The sequence below is a fragment of the Ambystoma mexicanum genome, chromosome 8 (assembly GCF_040938575.1).
Source record: "Ambystoma mexicanum isolate Mex_15411 chromosome 8, UKY_AmexF1_1, whole genome shotgun sequence".
Lineage (NCBI taxonomy): Eukaryota > Metazoa > Chordata > Amphibia > Caudata > Ambystomatidae > Ambystoma > Ambystoma mexicanum.
In genome coordinates, this window is record NC_090929.1 from 1,644,280,097 (window position 1) to 1,644,304,455 (window position 24,359).

Here is a 24,359-nt window from a genome sequence, read left to right on the forward strand (position 1 = left end):
TTAAAATTACGAGGTTCATTAACAGGAGAAGAGAAGGAGGTAGTAAGGAAATTGGACGAGGATAATACCAGGGAGAGTGAAATGAAAGGGGAAGAGGGGGAAAAGGAAGGAGGAAGAGCTGTTACGACAAAAGGAAGAGATTTTGGAGGAACGATTAGCAGAATTAAGGGATGAGCAGAATGCACTGATCAAGCAGCTCGAGAGAGAGGAAAGAGAGAGAGCCCGGGAAAGGAAAGAAAGTAAGAATGAGTTGGACAAAATGAGGGAACGAACTGAGGAGCAAAAGAGAGAAGCTGAAAGGGTAAAGGCAGTAGCAGAAAGGGTATCCAGAGCAGCACTGCGTGACAGGAAAAGAGAGGAAGAAGAGAAAGAAAAAGAAATGGCAATATGGAAGAGGAGATTACTATCAGAAACGACAAGGAAATACGAAGAAGGAAGGATGATAGAGGGTATATTAGAACGGGACAGGGCGAGATGGGAAAGGAAGAAAGAAGATGAAAGGATATTGGAAAAGATGAGTAGTGAAGTAATGGAGGAATTAAAAAAGAAAAGAGAGGAAATTGGTAGAGTAATAGCTGAGAAAAATGAAGGGGAAAGAGAAGATAGGAGAGGGGAGAGTGAAGTAAGGAGGTATGTGCACAGAGACACAGAAGTAGCAACAACATCATGACAAAAGGGGAGCATTTGATAAAAAAGAAACGGGAGGAACGGATCTAATAGACTTAAAAACAGTAACGATTAGGGGGGAAAAGACAGTTTGGGGGTTGCCATTTATGAATGACTTTTGTAGTGAGGAAGAAGAAGGAATGGAGAAGGAAGGAAGAAATAGTGAAAGGGAAAGCCTAGATAAATTATACATCACCCGGACAAATAGAGACTCACGATGGGCCTGCAGGAGAAAGGAAGAGCTGGAAGGAAGTGAGGGGGAAGAGCAAGGAATGGCGGGAAGGCAGACACGTGCAGCTACACCCTCATCATCCCGTCCAACATGCTCCACCACCCCACACTCATTACGTGCAACATCCCCATCTAAACTCGCACCCTTCTCCCACAAACTGACACCCTATGCAAGCAGGCTTAGAGACCTCCCTGGACGCAGGCAGGGAGAACGAATACACACGCCCACATTAAATAAAGGAAATGATGAAAGAAGGGGAAGAGATGGAGGAGAAACAGTTACTGGCAGGGGTAATATGGATGCAATTGACAATGTAGAAGAAACGGAAGAAGAGGAGGGGTGCGCGGACTCGATTTTGTGGAACCCAGGGGGTCAAACAGGACACAATTTAATGCCACTTCTGGAGAGGGGAGGGGTTAGACCACAATACGTCCCTTGGAAGCATGCAGACAAGGAAAATATAAAGTGCAGGCTCCCATCATTAAGTGGAGGTGCGGGAAAATGGATATATGAAATGGAAAAACACACCGCAGGACAGAAACTGGCAGTGGGGGATGTAAAGGGCCTTCTAATATCAATATTGGGGGATGCAGCAGATGACATCTGGAAGAGAGCAGGCTTCCCCGGGGTCACAATAACAAACACATCACACGATGGGGCACCATTCGCAAACTGCAGACATGCATTATGGCAAGCGCTGAGGGTACAGTACCCAGACACATCAGACATAGGAGCAATTACCTCACGCAAGATGCGTGAGAACGAAGATCCTGTTGATTATCTCCAGGAAATTCAAGAGAAGTGGCGTATGGAAACTAGAGAACAATGGGACAAAACACCAGCAATATTTTACCATATACTAATATGAGGGCTCCCTGAAGCAGTTCAGAAACAATTGAAGAAGGTAGTGGGGATGGAAGCAAAAGCATGGCCAGAAATACAACTGACGATAGTACATCATTGTAGGACATGGCAAGAAAAAATGAAGCAAAAGGAAAAGGATAGAAAATCGGAAGAGGCTAAATTGGTACAGAAAAAACTTACTAAATACACGATAGAAGGTGCACTAATAACTACACCTGCAACAATGACCCAAAACCCCACACAAGTAGTGGCTGCACAAAATCCCTCCCAAATACAATCATCACAGATTGTAGCACAACAGCTGCCACCACCCCAACCATACACGACCAACATGGGAGGAGGATACTCAACGCCAGGAGCTGGATATTATAATTATAACAGGGGAAGGGGAGGAATGATGGGCGAGAGGGGATACGGCTATAACACACAACAGCAAGGGGGAGGATTAAGAAATTTCTACCCCACCGGGCAACCAGTATACCAGGACAATTCAGGGAGCTTTCCATGGCAGAACAGGGAACCACCGGTATGTTGGATTTGTGGATTACTAGGGCACATGTCACGCACATGTAGAATGAGACCAGGCACACCATCATGGGGAGAACAGGGACAACAAGGGCCTACACAGGAACAGCAGGGCATCCAGCAACAACAGGCATTGCAACCGGGAAATGGGCAGCAACAACTAGTAACACAACAACAGCCACAGACATATTCACTGCCGCAACAACAGGTAGCGATAACACAACAACCCCAAGTGCAGGCAGTACAGCAACCTGCCCAAATTCAAGACCATAATATAACCTCCACCAATACACAACTACAGCAAACACAACTGGGAAGGGTGACGGTCCTGGGACACAACCCTTACACAGGAAGTGGTCAATCACTATACCCACAATAGGACAGCCCACAGAGGGCCTTGGTGTGTCCCATCCTGTCGGTAACACCTAATAGTGCAGAGGAACCAAGCATAGAGGTAACGATAGGTGACAAAAAATTGTCATTCCTTGTTGACACCGGGGCGACCCGCTCTTGCAAGGGAAGGTAAATTTAAGATGTCAGGTGAAGCCATGAACACCCAAGGATTCTCTGGGGCTAGGGGGTTGGTTCCCTTTACTGATAACATTCCCTTATCAATAGGGGATTATGACATGTCCGTCCCGCTTTTATATTCTAGGGCCTCACCAGTAAACATACTGGGGAGAGATATAATGAGCAGGTTGAATATGACGATCTCCTTTACGGAGGACGGTATAATTTGCTCCACTCCAGGAATAAACATGCTCACTGCACGACAAATTATGCAAGCATATTGTGGACAGACAGTGATTAGGGCTGAGCCAGTAGATGGCGAACTATTCCAGTACGGAACAGACATGGCATTTGCATGGATGCCAGGAATAGAAGGAAAGATCTGGAGGAGGCCAACAGCCTATTTGTTCAGACCAGAAACACCAGCCAATGAACCAGAAGGAAAGGTGATTTCAGTGAGCATGGAGAGCATTATAGCAACTGCTGATTACATCGCAGTACATGCCCAAGACAGAGAAGGAAGAGCATGGAGGGCAGTGATAGGCCTAGCAGAGGGATGCAGGCTCACCCAGGTGTCAGACGAGGAGCTCTTTTCAGAAGAAAAGGAAGAAGGTGAAATGGTATTTATGATGAGTGTAGACTTATGGCTAAGAGTAACATACAAACAAGTGGCACAGAAAATTGCAATGGCACTTCAAGCACCCACATTCACCCCAGTTCCATTCTTTGAGGAGGATATGGCAAAAGTACCAACATCATTATGGACTACTAGTCACTATGACGTGGGGTGCATAAAGAGCAGAGGGGGAGTAAGAATAACATTGAAAAAAGGTGCAATACTCCCTAGAGTGAAGCAATACCCACTATCAAAAGAGGCAGATGAGGGCATATATGAAACAATAACGGCCCTTATAAATAATGGCATATTGGTACCATCAGAATCACCATGTAACACAGCTGTATACCCAGTGCGCAAAGCTAAAGGAGGGTCTTGGCGTTTCATCCAGGACCTCAGGCCCTTGAACAACATAGTGGAAGCAGAATTGTCCATAGCAGCAAACCCGGCCACAATATTGTGTGGCATTCCAGCAGAGGCATCACGATTTACAGTGATTGACCTCAAAAATGCCTTTTTCTCAATACCCCTGCACCCAGACTCACAGGATCTAACAAGCTTCACGTACAGAAACACAAAATGGAAACACACCAGATTGCCACAAGGGTACTGCGAGTCACCCTCAATTTTCAACAGAGTAATACAGATGGACTTGGGTAACATTGAAGTGGAAAGCACAGTGTTGCAGTATGTCGATGACATAATAATATGCAGCACAAGCGAAAAAAGATGCAGAGAGGACTCATTAAAGATGCTGACAATATTGGCTGAAAAGGGTTACAAGGTAGACAAAGAAAAGTTACAGTACTGTCAGGAACAGGTACTATACATTGGTCAGCTCATATCCCAATACGGAAGAAAGATTGCACCACAAAGAGCACAGGCCATATCAAAAACGCCATTGCCCCAAACAGTGAGGGAACTGCAGCAGTTCCTGGGACTGTGCAACTACTGTAGAGCATGGGTATCTGATTATAGCTCATACATAGGACCCCTACTTGAGGCATTAAAAGAAGCTAACAAAGGGGAGAAAAAATTGGGGTGGACAATGGAAATGAAAGAGGCCTTTGATGAACTGAAAGATGCAATATCAACTGCTTCGGTACTGGCCACCCCAGATTATGAACGACAATTCTTTATATTTTCACATTGCGACTCAGCAGTAATGAAAGCAGTGTTGGCTCAAAAAACAAGCATGGGTTACAAACCAGTAGCATTTTACAGTGGTCACTTGGATCCTGTGATGTTAGGACATTTCCCTTGCGAACAAGGTCTCGCCGCAGCTGCCTTTGCGGTAGAGAAAACATCATCAATCACGATGGGGTGCCCAACCACACTATTTTTGGAACATGCACTATTTGCAATATTGAACAAGCCTAAATCCACACTAACCACGCAGAGGGCGTCAGGTTATGAGATCATCTTATCTAGACCAGAATTATCAATTGTTAGATGCAGCACAGTTAATCCTGCAAGGTTTATAGCGGAAGTAATTGGGGAAGGAGACTATGCACATGATTGTACACAGACTACCGAAATGTACTCATGTACTAGAAAAGTTGAAGAGAACGCACTAGATGGAGGAGAGCTCCTGTTCATTGATGGGTCATCAACAATAGACCAAAGTGATGGGATAAGGAGAACTGGGGCAGAAGTGGTAAAAATGACAGAGGAACCGGTGTGTGTGGCGGTGGAATGCGTACAATTACCACAACATTACTCTGCTCAAGCAGCAGAATTGGTTGCACTGATCTTGGCGTTAAAGGAAAGCTTTGACAAAAGATTGACTATATATTGTGACAGCGCATATATCACATCTTCTGTCCACTCAGGATTGTCCTAATGGAGGAGAAGGGGGTTTAGGAGAGCTGACGGCACCCCAGTGCAACATGCTCTCTTATTAGCTGAACTAATTGAAGTAATAAATGACCCACAAGAATTAGCTTTGGTCAAATGTACCGCACACACTAATGGAGAAGATCATATCTCAAAAGGAAATGCAGCAGCAGACGCACATGCGAAGTATGCTGCATATTTTGGTGAGATATGGAACCCCCCAGAAACAGAGAGAGGGAGAGGGAGGGGGATAGCTAAAGAGATGTTGATAAGAGAAGGGTACACCCATCTCCCAGCCACACAGATAATGGAGTTACAAGCGGCTGCACCAATGGCAGAAAAAGAAATATGGGTAAAAAGAGGATGTACAATGTCACCAACTGACGCACTATGGCGTCAGGGTAACACTGGAAAGATGGTAATGCCATTGGCACTATTGAACACCGCCCTGAGCCAACTCCACCACCCAGCCCACACAGGCAAGGAAGTTATTGCAGCACGAATTAGGGAAGATTGGTTCTGTCCCGAGTTAAATTCCCATGTGACAAATTTTATAGGCAATTGTCTCACATGTCAACAGTTTACGGCCGGTCACACACTGAAAGTGATAAAAAGGTACTATACCCCGGCCAGAGGGACCATTCCTGCACATCCATATTGACTATGTTGATATGATCAACGTATGTCAAGGAAATAGGTATATGATTGTAGTAGTATGCCCATTCTCCAGGTGGATTGAGGCAGGACCCTGCTCACATCCAGACGCATTTAGAGCAGCTAAATTTCTAGTGAGGGAGGTTTTCCCCAGGTGGGGAGTGTGCGAGGTACTGCGGTCGGATAATGGCCCCCATTTCGCTAATGAAATGTTCCAGCACATCACATCCTTACTGAACATCAAGCATAAATTTGCATGTGCATATCACCCACAGGCCAACGGTATATGCGAACGCCTGAATGGCCTACTGAAGGAGGCAATTGCAAAGATACAGCAAACAACAAAGAAGAGTTGGTTGTATTGCCTTCCGCTAGCTCTATTTGAGCTGAGGAATAGACCAGGCTCCGACCACCACCTCACTCCTCATGAGGTGGTGACCGGACGACAAATGCGCCTTCCTCTAACGCCAACATTGAGGGCATTCACAGACTATGAAAACACTGCAACTGTTCTTGGTGATGAAATGTACCAATATGTGTCTTCTTTGGTTACTAGTGTAGTGTTTGTGTCTCAACAGCTCGAGCGCACGTGGGGCGGGTCTAAGAGTTACCAGCAAGAAGACGTGGCCCAAGGACCGGAAAAGGAAAAACTGTGCAGAATTGCTAAAGGTGACCACGTGCTACTCCGCAATTTCAATAGGAAGTGGAACAGCCCACGCTTCACTGGTCCCCACCTTGTAGAGGAGGTATCTACGAGAGCAGTAAAGTTGCAGGACAAACGTGCTTGGAATCAGCTACACGACGTAAAGATCTACAAACTCCAGACCCGCCCTAGCGTCACCGACAGGGCCATTGGAAGAACAACGACAGCGGCACCCACGGAGGAAGAGACTTCTACCACAGCTGACGACCTAACTGTCTCCATACCCTGCCACCCCCCAGATTCCCCAGAGACAACTACTGAAACTGGTAATTCCTAGACCGCCCACCCCATGGTCACACGATCAAAGAGTAAAGAGACTTCCACCAGCTGAGCCCAAACCCTCTGCCCATCGACCCCCTACCCACTACAGTAACCACCCAATTGAAGGACATTGTCTTGCTCATGTAAACACTTTAATGTTCTCTTTTTTCTTTCTCGCGCATGCAGGTACCGCGTATTATTGTATTGCTAAGAAAACAGATAACTAACAAAGTTCATTGCCCAGGAGTAGATGCTACCTTCAGACGATAATTACCATGAAGAGCTATCACACCAATTTGTCTATCACATAAAAAGGCCAAAGTACCTGAAAAGAAGGAGGGTACGTGTCTACTACACAGCATTTATCTTGGCCATAGAACAATCAATGCCCCATCTTCACCAACACTTGCCTGCCCTAAGAGACAGATCGCTTAGATTGGCGTGGGAACAGCTCTTCGCCTGGGCACTGAACGACTACTTGATAGGGAGAGCTTGAAAACAACAACTAACACTAATAACAAGCCTATTGAGAATTTTCAGGCGGGCAACTTTAACGTCGTAAGAATAAGCTGCCGGACTGCAGCAAGGTAAGAGCAAAATGCCGGTGAGACTAGCCTCTGTAATAAAGATGATAGGGATTTTGATGATCACCGGGTTTTTGGCTGCCTCTGTATGGCAGAAAAGTTATGCTATCAATATTTTGGCTGTACCGAAACCTAATATACCCCCACCCACAGCTGCAACAGGTGTCACGTCAGGTGGTACTAGCAAGATCCCAAATAAGGGAAATAGAGTTAAACGCAGCACATACTCAGACAATAAAGGTATTGATAACTACATAACAGACTCAGCACACGTCTCGAACAACATGTGGTACCAACACATGACCCAAATAGGTAAGCAGACAACAGAAGACAGCTGCTACGTCTGCTCATTGATCCCATACGCCATGAGCGCTTCTCGAACATTCGTTGCCACGGAAATAGATGAAAAGACAGCACAATGTATAATATACTTGGCACTGTTCCAAACGAAAGGGAGATTTCAAGGGACGGTGGTGAACCTGGTGTGGAAAACGCGAGACACATATCCATACGAAAACAACTTCCTCAAGACTTATTTGAGTTACCACAAGAGAAGTTTGCATGCTGAAGCATTCAGATACATGACAAGTGGCCCTGAAAAGGGAGAAACAAAGAAAGTAACACTACAATACCTACCATGTGACTGGTATGCCACTGAAGTTCCTGGTAAACAAGGATGTTGGGAAAGACCACTGGTAACAATAACCGGGAAGGTGTACATGGACAACAAATGGGACATAGGAGTGATTGGCAGCAACATGGTAACAAGAGAAAATATTACAGCTATTAATGAACACAATAACAGATGTTGGACGATTTGGGTCAAGTACGTACCCATGCTAACGTGGATAGAGAAGGATGAAGACCCAATAACCATGCTGCACCTAAGGTATGCTACCAACATAGAGGAGAAGTGGACGTGGGATACAACACCAAATGTGCAAGTGTGATGGAGTTACCTGTGGGGGGAGCAGGAACAGCAGTACTAATGGACCATTACTGGGCCTGCGGAGACAAGGAATACCACACACTGCCCCCTCTGTGGAATGGTATATGCACAATGGTACACGTTAATGTACCATCACTAGTGGTGCCCCAGAAACATGTGAACATGGCGAACTTCCCTAAAATGGATGAAGGAAACAAGAGGAAGAAGAGATCTGTAAAACCTCAGAAGGGGCCAGAGAACGAAGACAACAACAACAACAATGTCCTGAATAGAAAGAAAAGACAAGGAGAACCTCTGACAGGAAATTACCTATGGGGAAGGTCGGAAACAGCACTCAATTCAATCCCACCAGAACACAGACTATTCAGCAGAGCAGCAATGTTCTTCTCGTCAATAATACATCCGGGACTACAAGCTTACGCAAATGCAAAATGGCTCCAGATAACTCGATGGGAGCTAATGATGACAATTAATTCTACAGTAAGTGGATTCAACGCAATAAAAGAGGAACTGCGAGCAGTGAGGATGGTAGCACTACAGAACAGATATGTATTGGATCTCCTTACAGCAATGGAAGGAGGAGTCTGCGCAAAGATAGGACAATCATGCTGCACATTAATTCCTGCTAACGATGCTGACAATGGTACACTGACAGAAGCAGTATCACAACTGGCCCAGATGCACTCCAAAATGATGAATGAAAGTAAAGGAGTTAAGAAGGATGACAGCTGGTTTTCACTGTTATGGTCATGGATGCCATCTTGGCTGTCGGACGGACTGAAGATTATAGTTGGATGCATAATACTGGCTGGAGCTGTACTGATCATAATAAGATTTTGGAAGGCCCGGAAGGCACGCACCACAGACGAAATGATCGAAATGGTTGGTATGCACCCCTTGATGCCGGCAGACGATGGCCAGCACACAGGCATAATAATAAAAGAGAGAGAAAAACTGCGCAAACAGATCATCACCAGCCACCTGGACCCGCCATCTGTGAAGCTCGAAAACCCAAGAAACCCAAGGAGCTACATATGGAAATGGGTATACTGCACACCTGGAGGAACCTGTGTATATATGTATTGGTCATTTGAAGACCATGTCAACCACTATGGGCATTTGGGAGGAGTAACAAAAATATGGAGAGTAAGAGGAGATAAGGAAAAAGATATGTTTGTGGTCGACAAGTCGACCAGAGGGGGGACTGAAGTGGGAGAATGGAACAAAAGACTCCCACCAATCCCCTCACGCCCCTGGCCTAGAGGATAGCGGCCCCGACATCCGCCACGAGAGGAGTTTGCCTATCTACCAGACAACCAAATACCCTGGTACAGGAACATACGGATGTGCCCACCAGCCTGCCCACCAGCCTGCGCTGCTCATGCCGACGCCTGCGGCATGGATGAACTCGACTGAACCATTCAACAGTAAATGAACACATCGTTAGAGATGCCCTGACGACCTAGCCAACAGTCAGCACACCCGTGCAAACATGCACACTGGACACTCCCACACCAATCCACACGAAGAACATATCCAGTGCTATGACGTAGGTGACGGGCACACCCACTGACGCGCATCTTTATTATTTTCACATAGCTTTTTCAAAATGCAGAAACGCAAGGCGCACAACAAACTCATCTAAAATGCTTGCTGACGCTTCTCCTACCCCATGCATTGCAATGAGAAATATAACGAAGATATGATACTGGGGATAAAACAATATGATACCATAACCTAAAGCTCCGTACATCAAACGTCCCCACCTATGCACCAGGCCCAAGTAGGCCGCAAGCAAGAGCCTCCATGAACATTGAACGAGCAAGAGTACAATTGCTGACCCTGCAGAATGAGCCCGGCGAGAACAGACAGTCAAGGGCGCAATGTTGCAAACTCGCATGCCACAAGCCGAAGCCAAGGTCACACCTGCAAACTAAGCCAGGCACACAGTGGAAGATGCAATATTAAATGTGCAGAATTCTGCCTCAACCACGGTCTCTCCTCACGTGACCAAGCCGAACCTGACAGGGTGCCAGGCCCAGGAGGAGGGAGGTGCCTGGATCCCACGTTTTGAGACACAGGCAGCAACAATTAAGCGACTCAATGGACATCTGCGGCAGTGGGAGTAGTCTGCCCTCCAGCATATGAACAAATCCTTGCATTGTCTGCACATACCCATAGTTATACATTGTTGCAAATGACAGGTGCACCGCGAGCTGGGAACAGCGATGGTCCCAGACTGGGGGGCTCGCGAGTGGACCAATCAGAACATGGGGCTCTTATCACTGACGCCATTAACATTAGCCAATCCTCAGGGGTGTTCATGTAACAATTTTCATGTATCTAATTGAAGGGACAACCCAAGTATACCACCTGACTGACCCTCAACCACTAACAGCGTTCTCTATACGTATGCTATACTAACCCTACCACTCGAGGAACCAATCCAGAGTGGCGATAGGTTTTTTGCTAACTTTCCCAGGTGACGCAAGTAGCGCGTCATACTAAGGTAAAAAGGGCCTGCGAGCCCCACAAGTTGAGAGAGTGTGTCAGGACGGACGCATACGATCCTTGACCCATCCCTGCCGTTTGTTTAATAAACAGCAGAATCACCTTGCTTCTTGCGTGTGCCTCATACTCATTTTTGGGATACGCGGGAGGAGTTGGGGCCTCCCTGCCCGGAGGTCCGCGGACGGCCCAGCTGGCCCCGGAGAATTTCCCCCCGACAATCTCCTGGGGGCGGGCCTCTGCCCTGGCCCTGAGGTCTCGCAGGGATGCATCCATGGCCTGTTCCAACTCCATGCGAGTTGCCTCGAGGCACTCAGCCAGCCTCAACGCCCGACGCATGGAGAACTCCGCCCTGACCATGGTGAGCCGCGCCTCTTCCGCCCGCCACCGCTCCGCATCTATCCGCTGGCCCAACCGCAGCCACACGGAAGACACTCCCATTCCAGGATCCTCCTGCCCTCTGGCTGATGCCTGTCCCTCTGATGTTGATGTTGGGCCCTGAGGTCTCGCAGGGATGCATCCATGGCCTGTTCCAACTCCATGCGAGTTGCCTCGAGGCACTCAGCCAGCCTCAACGCCCGACGCATGGAGAACTCCGCCCTGACCATGGTGAGCCGCGCCTCTTCCGCCCGCCACCGCTCCGCATCTATCCGCTGGCCCAACCGCAGCCACACGGAAGACACTCCCATTCCAGGATCCTCCTGCCCTCTGGCTGATGCCTGTCCCTCTGATGTTGATGGCCCCGAGCCATCATTGATCCCACCTACAGCCTGCTCCTGCTGCTGCTGCTGTCCATGTGCCCTGTCCGATGTGCCTGCACATCCTCCATCTGCTGGTCTCCAGTTGTTGGGGTGTCCACTCCTGCTGGACCGCCGACTCCCAACTGTGGCACGGATGGGATCTCCACCAAGCTGGCTGTGTTGGTGGGGCCAGGTCCACAGGGGGCCCTGGTGGAATCTGGGCCGGAAGACGGCAGGGAGAACGACTGGTGCATAGTCTCCACAGAGGAGGAGAGGTCCGCCAGAGTGCGTGACACATGTAGGAAACCACCGACCATGGCCCCTCCCAACTGTGCCACGTTGCCACGCAGCTCTTCGTGATAGTGTGCGTGCTCCCCCCAGGAAGCACACACGTCATCACGAATGACAAGCGTGCGCAACGCGACACCAATCAGGACGGAGCCCATACGGTCATGGGACTCCTCGTCTGCAGGTAGTGGAGAGGCAGATGACGTGGGCCTCCCCCCTACCCGCCGACGTGCCTGGGACGGGGCATGCCTGCTGGTGCATGGTGGTGCAGTCACAGGGTCAGGGACAGCGACATGCACAGGCCCCTCCACGGCGACCTGTGCTGCCTCCTGACCCTAGCCCTGGACTGCACCACTCGCACTAGTGGTACTACCCCCACCAGGCCCCATGTGCGGCTCAGTAGCGGGCTCCTCCTCCTCTGTGGAGACCACCAACCTGGATGTCTCTGCACCGTCTTCTGCCATTGCAAGCCCCTGTGGGGGCTCACCCGGCCCTTCCGCTACAGCCGTAGTGGCAGACGCGGCACCAGTCCCCTCTCTCCCGGATGATAGCAATTCCTGGGAGGGTGGCTGGGCCTTGCGTCGCCACCCGGTGAAGGCATCCCCGCCGCTTAGCTCCACAGCGCCGTCTCCGCCCTCTTCTTCACCCGATGCTGCGTAGAGGGAGACATAGAACACAAGCATCAGGGTACCGTACAATAGTGCCCTAGACAGGAAGCAATAACACATGAGTGGCACTGTGAAGCGTCAATTCCATCCTGTCCCTCCACAACACATGGGTCAATGCACGCAACACACATGCAGAAACAGGCACGGTGCATGCAATCAACATCAGCATCCATGTAGAAGGGCCTCTGTTAAAAAAAATGTTGCCTTAAAACTCACATGCATCATGGCTCATACTGATCCCATGCACACACATCACCGGAGGGTCATGCATCATGGCTCCTACACCACAGACACAGTGGATACAACGGTGACTGCACTGCATGAATGAATATACACATTGTCACGGACATGTGTCATGCATCCATGGCGTTTCAAAGTCACACACACACTTCTCAGACACACAGACATGTACACCATACATGTACATGAGAGCAGCACCCATCCCTCAACCCCATCCATGTCCAAGAACAGGGACTGGCATGCATTCATGTGTGCATTCCGCATGCATCTCCCCATGTATCATTGGGACACATGCACCATCCATGTGGTTCACGCATTACTGATCTCATATGCATTACCATGATGTCCCGGCGCACACACATCCATACATGGCCTATTTTACACATACAGGCAAGTAGCTGACTACCAGCACACTGCAACATGCCCTGTTTCACACAGCAATGCATGGCCACTTACCGCTCGACTCTGGAAGGGTCTTCCTCCGAAGGATCTGGGCATGGAGTGCTGGGTTTATTCGTTCCAGGACCCTCATCTGGATGTTGTTCAGGTGGACCCGGCACCCCTCTGCATCCTCTGCATTCACAAGGCCCGGACCTTGTTGAGGGTCCTGGACCTGAAGTCCTCCCAGCGCTTCCAGACGTGCTTGATGTCGCGGGTTGCAACCCCCTCCGTGTTGATGGCAACCACGACGTCCTCCCAGATCCTCTCCCGTCCTTCCTTGTCGGCATGCGATGGTGTGAAGAGGGCATCATAATGCCCCAGGACATGCTACACCAGGACACCAACTTCCTTCTTACTGAAGCTGGTGGCCCTCTGCCTCTCTGGCTGGGGGTCGCCAGTGGTCTCGGATGGTGTTTGCCCCGACATGGCGACCCCAAAGGCAGGCGTGTGTGGGCAACTGGGTCCTGGGGTTGGGCTGTGGAGCGATGGTATCCCAGTCGGGAGTCTTCTGTTCCAGCAGGGGTGGACACAGCAACTGGACCCCTGCAGATGGTTGATGTGCAGGCACCAAATAGCAGAGCACATGGGCAGCAGGCAGGCAGCAGCAGATGGCAGGTGGGAGCGTGCTCGGGGTTCTTGGGGGCAGGAAAATGGCCTTTTGGGCAGGAGCATGGTCTTCCGTGTGTTTTCGCATGGCCAGCTTGATACGGAGTGATTTGGCGTGTAATTCAAGGAAAGGACCTTAGCGCGTAAGCGTGTCTGTGATGTAGCATGCACGTGCGTTTCCCTCAACACAGGTGCATAGTGGATCAGCATGTGAAAAAAAACACACGTCTGTGTGTGAATGCATGTAATTCGAGGAAAGGGCCTAAGCGCGTAAGTGACGTGACGTGTGCGGGCGTTTCCCTCAGCACGGGTTTAAGGTGAGTGGGGCCAGCAGTTCGCTGTATGTGCCTTTCGTGGAGACCGACGTGTGTGTTGCTACTTCGTGTTGTTTCGCGCGCCATCACAACTTCACAGTGGATCAAGGAAGTATCTCTTATTTTGGCAGGGGTATTGGCTATGCATGTTTTTCATCATCGCACTAGTCTGACGGTGAGTTGCGCACGCTATTTTTCCCACTGCGGGTGCCCCTGTGTATCGCGTACCCGTTTTCGGGGTCATAGTAGCCTGCGTGTCCCACACGTACACGTTTTTCGTGTTCCTGGGTGCCACCGCGTACTGCGGGAGGTTAATTCCACCAACGTAGGCTGCAGGGGTTGCGTGCACGGTTTTACTGCAGTTTTGGGGTGCCTGAGCATTGCGTGACCTGTCACTTCATCACTGGGGTCACATACAGCCTTGCAGGTGCAGGGGTGCTGTTAACATCTTGCATCCCACCCCCTTCACCCCAATTGCCCAGGACAATTGTGGTGTACACCTCCCATTGGCACTTCTCCATCTGTGCCGGCACTACTCCATCTGTGCCATGGTTGGGAGGCCACCAAAGGTGAGGGCCGCCTCAGCTGGGCGTACTCCTCGTGGCGGGCGTGGTCAGGGACGTGGCCGGGGTGACCAGGGAGTAGGGGGACTCCAGGGTTTCCAGGGTGGCCACAGAGGGGGAAGAGGCAGGGGTGCGCCACTTGTGCATGTTGTGCCATGTGACGGTGCAGTCATGCCACCACCCCCTGTGGTTCCAGGAGATGCAGCTTCTGCATCTGGCACTGGCGCCCATGTGACCCGGCAGTCCGTTTCATCGACTGCCAAGGGCCCAAGGGTAGTGGTAGCTGCAGGTGCAGCTGTGGACACCACCACCCAGGCTCAGGGTCTGCCAGCGCAGGCTGCGTTGGCACCTGAAGATTCCTTGGAAGATTTTCAACAGGGTAGGCGGCAAACCGTAGGTGCACGCAAGGCTGCCCTGACCGAGACATGTGTCCCTGGGGCAGTAATGTCATCTGCTACCCCGAGCAGCCGGGTGTTGGCAAGTGCAGGGGCAGATGCAGCCAACAACACCCCGGTTGTGAGTCTACCAAACAGGACAGTCGCGGTCAATGACCCTGCCTCAGCAGATGTTGCTGCGCAGGGTCCATTAGAGGGCACCCAGCTGCCACTGACGCAAGTCAGGCCTTTGGTCGTCCCTCCACCTGCCACTCCATTGGCTCAATCCACCGGTGCCACTGGCCATACTGATCAGTGCGGCATTTGCCAGCCAGGGTCTGTGCCACTATCCAAGAGGAGGAAAATGTTGCACCTGCAGCACAGGCTGGGACCCTACACACAGACACGACCCCCTGCATGTCGAGGAAGAAGCCTTTCTGTAACCAGGAACTGGACTTCCTCGTGGACTACGTGTGGGACCACAGCTGTGACATGCTAGTGGGGCCTAATTGTCAGACTACGGCTGCCCACCGTGATACCCACTGGAAGCAAGCTGCGGAACATGTGAGTGCATTCAGCCATGAGGTGCGCACGGGGCAAGAGTGCAAAAAGCGTTGGAATGACCTCAAACGCAGCGCTAAGGCTAAGCGTGCCTCAAATTACAACTTGACTCTGGTGACTGGCAGTGGGCCTGCACCTGAGGAGGAAGACCTCACTCCGCACGAGTCACTCGTTGCAGAGTTCATACCACCTGAATCGGTCGAAGGAGTGGGAGAGATGCCAGACTTTGATGCCCAGTCCAGTGAGTGTTGCTGCGTGTTTGTTGAGGACATGTGTGTTTTACTTGTGTGATGTGTTGTGCATGACTGCCACTACATGTCATGTTGTGGAATCAGAAAATACAATATTAAGGCTTTTACACCATGCAAAGAGAAATACACCAACACGGGCTTGTAAAGATTCCCAGAATCTTTATTGCAACACTGAACAGTTTACAAAACAAGGTACACAAATAGCTATTTGGCTGTCAGTACTTCACAGAGACCACCAGCAGGTTCAATGTGAGCAGTGAACAGGAATTGCTAGCTGGACATCAGCATATTTATACAGTTTCTTCGTAACGATGTCCAGCCTCTTACGAGTTAATCATGTACTGGGCTAGGGTTCGCGCAAGGTTCATTCCTAATTTACATATCTCGTGCATGTGGTTTACTTCTTAATACATTTACTAACAAGTACTACTATTCTCTGGATTTGACTTTACACTCTTTACACATTTACTTCAATGCAGGTCAAACAGATGTTTTGCGTATGACGTTTAAATAGCATTATCGTTCTTGTATACTTGTAGATTAACATCGCCGATTCGAATAATCCGCTGATCCCGAGGTCAACAAAGGACAAGGTCTACATGACCCTAACATGTAGCCTGCAGGCAGGTTGGACATTAACTCGCCTACAGAGGTTGAAAAGGTTAAAGTAAGAACAAGAGAACACAGGTCGGCCATTTTAGGCCACAGGGTGACTTTGCACGGCAAGCCAAAATGGCGGCTTTAACCTAAAATGGAGGCTTGATTAACTTAAGGTCACGACCTTGCGATGTGGATTTCCTTGCAAAGCGACTGGGCATAGGCCAACATATACAATGAAGACGAAACAATATTATATCAGTTTCGACAAACCCTCCTTTTGGCCTATGCCAAGCGCTAAACTACCTTTGATCACTTTACGACTAACTCCACATTTCAACATCTATACACCCTGAATCGTTATCAGACATATCTATATCTATATGCCATTAGGTCAGACACTAGAGTTTCTTTCAACACGTACTCCTTGGAAACCTTATCTGGGGCTTATATTTTATGCTCTAATACATTTGTTGCTTGCGCGCAACATCCCCCTACTACCGAACATATACCAGGAAGACACTGTATACAACAACAAAGGAACAGTAAACTACCCAAGATAATCAGCAAGGCCGAAAGCAGCTTCCATCCCCACGACTGTAGGAGGTCCCAAAACCATGAACTAATTTCCCAGTTTCCCTCAGGAACGTGCACTTCCGAACTAAGAACATGTAGATTTTGGATTGCCCTAAAGATCGTTGGAGAGGAGTCTGGTACATAAACGCAGCAATCGGACCCCACTAATTTACATACTCCTCCACGCTCAGCCAGAATGACATCTAATGCCATCCGGTTCTGAAGAGCTACTAATCTTATCGCTTTCTGTTCTAACGTCATATTATAGAGTATGTCAGTGGTCCGGTTGATGGTTCTCTCCAGTACTCTCCCTAGTCCCCTGATATCTTCTGAATTCATAATTTGCCCAAAAAATGGCACAAAGGATTTCATTATGTCTCCTAGAGTTTGCGCTGGAGTATCCTCCTTCACATCTCGTTGTGGACGAGTCTTCGAAATTTCTGCAGTACTGGCAATAAATACCCCAGGTAATAGAATCCCTAAATAGCAAGTTCCTTGCCAATCCGTGGGCAACCATGGAAATGCCACATTACCGCAAACAAAATAGACAGGTTCACCTACATACAGAGGTCTGTTCTCACTAGTCAAATTTGCAACGTTGGCGCAACTTCTAAAATCACCCATTGACCGTGTTCCATTCCTCTGTATGCAGAAGGAAACTGAATCAGGGCTATGGTTAACAGAATAAGATGGAGGCGTGGCATCCTTATTGCCTATAGGAGCCATCTTGAAAGAGATCAAAGACTGAAAAGGACGAGACAATCTATCAGAGGGCCTAACACAAGCAACGTTTGGCTTACTCCTGTTTGCAAAAAGCGAGCATCCCAGGGGCATCAAAACACGTTTTTCAAAACTATTCAAATTTGTACAATCAAAGTTCCCTGAGATGGTGTCATTCCAACGGCCAAAGAATAGTGCTCTAAGAGAAGCATAACAAGCAGTTGTCAAAGGTAAAGTATGAATGTACCAACCTAGCCCCTTATCCCCATGTTGCGGTAAATGCGAGCAGATCCAGCAGTTGATCCTATTAAAAATTGCATGAGTGGCATTCATTATTAACAAAAGAGTATTATTCTGATAGTTCCGTCTATGCGAAGAATCTCTAGGCGACAAGGTATGCAATTGCACAGAAGGAGTGGGTATAACAGTTAAATTTTCAACAGGTAAAAAGTCCTCTAGCGGATATGCTTCCTCCAGGTACCACAACCCAAAACCAGTAGTTACTAAAAACCCAGTTATTATTACAAAAAGGCAACATTACGTTTTCGGGGTCCCCTTACGCGTTTGCTCATTGTCTCTACTAGTCACATATTTATCTAAAAGTTCGGTACGAGCGGTAGCGGGTGCAGGCATTGTAGTCTTCAATCGAAAAACACCAATTGTTCATTTGCTGGCGACTCCAGTCGCGCGTCTTCTTAATGTCTTTCCCACAACCCTTAGCCAACAGAATCCTTTCGTATAGTCGGGCCAAAAGGCAAGCCCTCAAATGATTTCTCCAATCGCACAGAAAAACGGTGCCGTACGTCTTTTTTCTAGGACGTAAATTATATTTCACAATTTCCAGTGCTGAAGGATCAAAAAGCAAGATGTCGTCACTTCCCACTGGAGGTGGCGAGTGAACGTAAATGGGATCAGAAATTGGATGATCCGGAAATACCACTTTTGGAGAGTGCGGAGACATGATGGCCGTTTTGTCTGGCCTTACTAATTCTGGAACGATCTCCGATACTCTCTTGTCGGTTGTTGCTGTTTCGGGCACGTTGGTTACAGCATTGGAAATTGATTCTGTGTCTTCTGTATCGTATGGCACGGGCTGCCGGATCCATTTGGTGTGCGTTGCGTGTATCCAGTTCTTCCACCCTGCTACGCGCACCACAGTCTGGGTGACTAGCAGGACCTGGTAGGGATCCCTCCACCGAGGTGCAAGGCAAGGTGACCTTTCGAAAACTTTCGTGAGGATCCAGTCCCCCGGTCGTAGACTGTGACCGGGACCCTCGTACCGTACAGGTAATGCCTCTCGCACCTGGTGATAAATTGAAAATAGATTTTTTGTCAACTGGTTACAGTAATTTGAAAGAAGCACATTCTCTACATCCTGCAATGAGCGACCTTTTGGCATACCCCAAATATTAGCAGGCCTCCCCATCACCACCTCAAAGGGAGAGAGCCCAGTCTTAGTTTGAGGGGTGGTTCTCATCGACAGCAACACGATCGGTAAGGCGTCCGGCCATTTTAACTTGGTGCCAGCACACGTCTTAGCGAGCTTGTTCTTTATAATGCCGTTATGCCTTTCCACTAATCCAGCACTTTGGGCATGTCTGGCTGAATGAAACCGTTTATCAATCTGTAATCATTCGCATATTTGTAGGATTACAGCAGCGATAAAGTGTGGCCCGTTATCCGACCAGATGACTCTCAGCAGCCCGAAACTAGGAAAGAACTCTTTCAACAGAGTCTTTGCCGTGGTTATGGCCGTTGCATCTCTACAGGAAGGCCTGAACCCACTTGCTAAATGCACAAATGATAACCAACACATATTTAAGATTGTTGCAACGTTCCATCTCAATAAAATCAAAGTGGATGACCTCAAACGGAACAGAAGGTGGAGCGAAACTTCCTCTAGGAGTCGAGGTACCTTTTGCTACATTGTGCTGCAAGCAGACCATGCACCCTTGGACAAAGCGCTCCGCAATTTTGAAAATGTTATCATTGGCCCATACACTGTGTAACATTTTAGTCAATTTACGCGCACAGACATGGGTCGGACCATGAGCCATAATGACCATCATTGTAATATAGGCGTCAGGGAGTAACCATTTTCCTTCAACATTGTCCACCCAACACCCATCACCATCCAATCTCCCTGCACCCTCGACCCATTTCTTGGTCTCCTCTACAGTAGCATCTGCTTGAATGTCTTTTACAGAATCAATACTTTCACCAAAGGTGCAGACATTTACAGTTTCCCTTACAGCATACATTTCTGAACTAAAATCAGTGGCAGTTTGTTTAGCTATCTGATCAGCAAAAGCGTTCCCTTTTCCTATATCATCTGTAACCTTCTGATGTGCTGTACATTTTACAATGGCTAACTGAACTTGGAGTGCGAGCGCTGGAAGTAATCGCACTATTAAAGTGCCGTGCTGTATTTTTGTGCCATGTGAGGTCAAGAAACCTCGTTCTTTCCAGAGTCTACCGAAGTTGTGAACTACCCCAAAGGCATACTGACTGTCAGTATATATATTTACTGTAAGCCCTTCAGAAAGTTCACAAGCTCGAGTTAATGCTATAATTTCTGCGGCCTGTGTGGAATTATGCATAATTCTTTTGGTTTCCACAATCGTGCTTAAGGTAGTGACGGCATAAGCAGCCGTGGATGTTCCATTCGGAAGTTTGAAACAGGAGCCATCATAAAACAGCTCTCCTTGTGGGCTATTCTAAAGCGTATCTTTCAAATCGATTCTACCTTTAGTCTCTTGTTCTGTAGTGTAAAGGCAATCGTGTGACGTTTCGTCATCATCAACAGTATCTTGCGGGACAGGTAAAAGTTCAGCCGGATTTGATACACAACACCTCTGAATTTGAATGTGGGGAGCAAACAAGATCAATTTGTATCTTGTCAATCGTGCGAAAGTAAGGTGTTGCGTTTGAGTTCTATTTAATAGAACATCTACAGAGTGAGGTACCATTAGGGTTAACGCATGACCCAGGACCATTCCCTCGCTCTGTTTTACAGACAGAGCAGCAGCAGCGACAGCTCTCAAACATCTCAGCAAAGCACAGGCAACAAGATCAAGGGCGGATGAGAAATAGCCGCACGGCCTATTCTTCCCTCCATGTTCCTGCGTTAACACAGCCAAAGCACATCCATCACGTTCATGCACATACAACACAAAGGCCTTTTCATAATTTGGAGTTCCTAAAACCGGTGCCGAACACAGCGCGGTTTTGAGTAAATCAAATGCTGTCTGGTGTTCCAAAGTCCATGGCAATGGCAAAGAAATGCCCTTCTATGTCAAAGCCAGCATTGGTTTAATCGTTAACGAAAAGTTAGGGATTGACAATCTACAGTAAGAAGCCATACCTATCAGGGCTCTAACTTCCTTCTGCGTATTTGGGACAGACATGCCAGAAATAGTTTCTATTCGTTCAGGTGTCAACCTTCATGCCTCCTTTGACAGGAGATAGCCTAAATAGGCGACCTGCTGACAACAATATTGGAATTTTTTAGTGAAGCTCTATGGCCATGTTTGCTAGATGACAAAGCAACAACATGGTGCCTTCTTTACAGGCACTTTCTAAATCAGCAGCCAAGAGGAGATCATCTACATACTGTAGTAACGTGCAAGTAGTAGTCAACTCGAGAGTATCGAGTTGCTCTTTCAATGCTCTACTATAAATACTTGGACTCTCAGTGTACCCTTGTGGTGCACGAGTGAATGTGAACGAGCGTCCACCTAGGGTAAACGCGAACAAGTACCTACTATCCTTGTGTATAGGAATACTGAAAAACGCATTTTTGAGGTCAACAACGCTAAAGTGAGTGGCAGAAGCCGGAATCATAGTTAGTATTGTAGTTACATCAGGTACAATGGGAAATTGAGGAGCCACAATTTTGTTAATAGCACGCAAATCAATTATAAACCAAAAAGGAATCTCATTATCACCTTTTTTGTATACTGGCAAAATCGGGCTGTTACACAGACTACCTGTAATTTCCTCAATTACTCCACAATGTACAAAATCAGAAACTATACATTTCAAAGCCTGTTCGCCTTCAACTGAGATCTTATATTGTGTAATGCGAGGCAGTTTTACTCCATGTTTCAGAATAATTTTAACAGGTTCAATTTGAAGAATGCCCACATCATTATCATCAATTGCCCATAAGCATTCCGGAATGTTACTGAATTCTGGCGGTAAAGGTCGGGTCAAAAACTGAGAGGCGAGTGATTGCTGAGGTGAAATTGTTAACCGAACTCCGTCCGAGGAGCAATGTATTACTGCATTGAATTCCTTCAACAAATTTAACCCCAGCAAATTCTCTCCACAGTTTGTAGTAAGTAAAAATGGACACTGCTCCGTGAAGGGACCCACTGTTATCGGTACCGGCAAAGAGACTGGACAAACTACAGGTGTGCCTGAAAACCCTATGGAAACGTTGGATTGCCCTGACAGGGGAATGTTTGGAACCCGTGAATGGTCAATGGAACACTTTTGTGCTCCCGTATCTACTAAAAATAGATGCTTCCTATTTCCCACCGCCATCTAAACGTAGGGACCTTTCTGATGAACGGGAATAGGCGTTGGTTCCAAATCCTGCTTCGGACAATCCTAACGAAACAGAATGTCATCAAAGGGAAGTTCTTCAGAGAGGTACGCAGCAGAAGGATGATCAAAAATGTTTCTATTATCCACACTCGATACTTGTTTATCCTGTGAAGAAGGTTGCTGTGATTCTGGTGCCAAATGGCCTCTACAAGGGCCCCCTACACCAGGGCGACCTCTGGATCTTCTACCCATGTTCCCAAATGACCTTTGCTGCAAGGTCGGACATTGTGCGCGCCAGTGACCTTCTTGTCGACAATAGGCACACTGCTTAATGGTTACCGGAGCCAAGGGCGTACTTCCCTGTGGAACGTATTGACCTCTAAATTGCATATTACCCCCTCTAGGGCTTCTAACAATCTGTTGTAATAGTACTTTTGTTTTCAGGTCACCCTTTCTTTTCTCAAGTTTTTCCTTTTCATTATTCACACGATTTTCATAGTAATGAGCTATGTGCAGTACTTCTAATTGAGACTTCGCCTGCCAAGTGCTTTCGGAGGACATAATCTGTAACTGGATGTCAGACAGCAATCCACGTACAAATTTGTCGACAAACAGCCTTTTCCCTGACTCTGTGCCTAAGTCTTGTCCACTGAAATCTGAAAATACCTGTTCGAACCGATTGAAGAACTCGGTAGCACCCTCAAACTTTCCTTGGACACAGGCTGCAAGCTTGTCCCAAATAAATCTTTTTTCAGGTACTATGGTTTTCAATTTTACAATAATCCTATCAGGCAAAGTTAATATCACTTGAGGCGGTCTCTCGCCAGCTGGTCTTTCTCTGTCGAGCCTAACCATATTATCCCATGTATCTCCTAACCCAGGTACATCATCTACAGTCCTAATCTGTTTCCACAAATCAACTGGCAGGAGTACGGGAAATAATAAATCAATATCACTTAAGGTGAATACCGATGATTGTAAGACTGACTCTATTTCTTTATAGAACCCCCTCAGATTCTTTCTTATATCAGGAATAGATTGCTTTATGGTGTTCACTTCCTGTCTCGAGAACGGGACGTGAACAAACTGCGATACATAATGTGCAGGAATGTCCACAGCGACTATCTCTCGTGCAGCATCGGCCGCAATCTCAACTTTTGGGACAAATGTCGGAGGGACCTCTCTCATAGGCAACTGAGAAGTAGGTAGCTCCGAACGCTTACTAAGCAACAGAGCCAAATCAAGCGCTAAGGCAGTCGAAGAGGTATCAATCGAAAAGGCTCTCTTATAAACACCCAACAATTCTGTGGGACAACAAATCTTTCTTTTTACACACTCATCCTGCAGGTATTCTGTATCACTTTCTTTTGCATTTCTAACGTATACTGACTATACGTGTCATATACTTCGTCTGGAGTTATCGACATATCCGAAATCCATCTTATCGCATCCTTTGTACAAATTCGTGCTTCCTCACCTATCAATTCACGGCGAGGAGAAAACCGTTTCTGTAAAAATATAGTACCTAAACTATCACCATTAGTTTCTTCATTCTGTAACTCTTCCAACTCCTTCCTATACACAAAAATCCTCTTGACATGCTCATATACTTTCTCCGCAGTATCCCTAGACAACGCTAAGGTATTAAAATCCCGTAACCCTTGTGGGAGATCTACATCATGTAATCTATTCCACATTATGCTCAAATGAATTCCTAACCCTTCAATAAAAACATTTTTCTCAGGAATACTTTTTAGATTTTCGAGTGTGGAAAAAACATCAGCTTGTTCACCCTTCTCCATACAATGTTTAGCCCAAGCAATTAATTCATTTTTTTTATCTTGGGACACAGTATTACGAGTCACAACCCTTGATCCCGTTCCCTGGTCTACTACAAGCGATGCGGAATCTCTTGGAAGAGGGAGAATAGGCACATTCTGAATATCAATAAGTGGAGGCAA